This window comes from Lissotriton vulgaris, chromosome 4_1 (genome assembly GCF_964263255.1).
Source record: "Lissotriton vulgaris chromosome 4_1, aLisVul1.2, whole genome shotgun sequence".
Classification (NCBI taxonomy): Eukaryota; Metazoa; Chordata; class Amphibia; order Caudata; family Salamandridae; genus Lissotriton; species Lissotriton vulgaris.
Genome location: NC_141691.1, coordinates 542720909 through 542723093, shown reverse-complemented (window position 1 = coordinate 542723093; position 2185 = coordinate 542720909).

Genomic DNA, 2185 nt, shown 5'->3' with positions numbered 1-2185 from the left:
CTACACAAATATGAAAAATCCCTACTCCTAACCATAGATAGCATTATTCCACTAAAATCTTTTAAAGTAAGACCTGCACAAAAACAAGAAATCTAGTTTTCAGAGGAGCTTAGACTACTGAAACAGGCCACCAGAAATTTAGAGAAGAAATGGAGGGCTTCCCGCCAAGATAAGGACAGACAACTTTTTAAAAATTCCATGAAAATATACCATAAAGCTATACGAGCTGCAAGGAAAAATCATATTGCTTCTCAATTACTGGCAGCCGGTAATAATCCCCGGATACTTTACCAGATTTTACAGTCCTTTATCAAACCTACAGCTTGTGAAAGCGCAGAAGTAGCCTCCCAACTACTTTGTGATAACATTTCTCAGTTTTTTAATCAAAAAATAGACGCTATCTATAACAAAATAACACTATCTAACCAAAACAATCTAAATGACAATGACCTCATTCTAGAACAGGACATCGAAAGTCCGAGTACGCTCTCCCTTTCAGTCTTCCCTCCCGTCTCTATCGAGGAGGTAGTGGGAAGCATCTCTCAGATAAAGAGTGGCTCCCCGACAGATACCATTCCTGCTAGAATTATGCCTATTCTAGCCACGGTCCTGGGACCTATGATCCAAAAACTAATTAATCTCTCACTGAGCACAGGCCAGGTCCCAAAAGAATGGAAAAAGGCTCTGGTAAACCTCTTAGGAAAAACACTGGTATTCCTTGGGAAGAGCTAGCCAACCTTAGACCCATATCCCTGCTCCCGTTTCTGGGCAAAATTGCAGAAAAACATGTAAATAACAAATTGTCCAAATACATCGAGTCAGCTGGAGTGTTAGATCCATCTCAATCTGGTTTCAGGCCCAGACATAGCACGGAGACCGCTCTGATGTCAGTCGCAGACGATCTTCACATGTACCAGGATAGGGTTTTTTCTGTTATCCTGGTACTGTTGGATCTGTCTGCGGCATTCGACACCGTCTCCCACTCCACCTTGATAGCCAGGCTAGTCAAAATTGGCCTGAAGCAGGAAGCCCTATCATGGCTAAAGAGTTTTCTGACTGACCGTACCCAGCAAGTTGCTATGGGCACCTACAGGTCAGAGGAGGTCGGAATCTCTAAAGGGGTGCCACAGGGCTCTTGCCTGAGCCCCACCCTTTTCAACATATATGTGGCACCCCTGGCCAACATCATGAGAAGATATGGATTTACCCCCATATCTTATGCGGATGACACGCAGCTCCTCTTTCCTTTTAAGATCTTTACTCCTGAGGTCAGAAACTCCTTCGCCCAGGGCATGAAAGCAGTGGCACGATGGATGTCTTCAAACTATCTGCAATGTAACGTTGGGAAGACTGAAGTAATGCTGTTTGGGAGGCAAAACTGCTCTGGACCCCAGACTGGTGGCCACAAGACCTCGGACCAATACCCAACCCCAAACAAACTGTTAAAAACCTAGGGGTCCGGTTAGACCATGAGCTTAATCTCAAACAACATGGCAACCAGGTAGCAGGAGCCTGCTTTCACGTAATCGGCATGATGCGGAAAATCTTCCCACTATTACCTGACAATACCAGGTAGACACTAGTCCAGGCGCTTGTTTTAAGTCGCCTGGACTATTGTAATGGCTTGCTCCTGTCTGCCAACGAGGGAGTTATGAACAGACTTCAGGTGGCACAGAACACGGCTGCCCGTCTGGTTCTGAATGCCCCTCCCCGTACGCCATCGAAACCTCTGTTGACAAAACTCCATTGGCTGTCGATCAAACAGAGAGCAAAGTTCAAGGTATGCTGTACCATCCACAAAAGCCTGAATGGAATGGGTCCTGCATACCTGAATACTAAATTTATACCCTATATACCATCTCGGACACTCAGATCTAGTGAACAGGGCTTCCTGTGTGTTCCTAGAGCAAAGAAGACAAGACACGGAACGAGAGCACTATCCATAGCTGGACCCTCTCTTTGGAACAGTCTCCCGATATCCCTTAGGCTATGTGCAGACCATCTTCCTTTTAGGAAAATGCTAAAAACCTTCCTGTTCAAACAGTAGCGCACATAATTTTCATGGCACCCTCCCCTCTCAATATGTACGTAGAAGCCAAAAGCGCGGAGATACTCCTTCGAGAGTGAAGCCAGCGCGATACAAACTCGCAAATAAATAAATAAATTCCTGTGGTTTACATTTGGC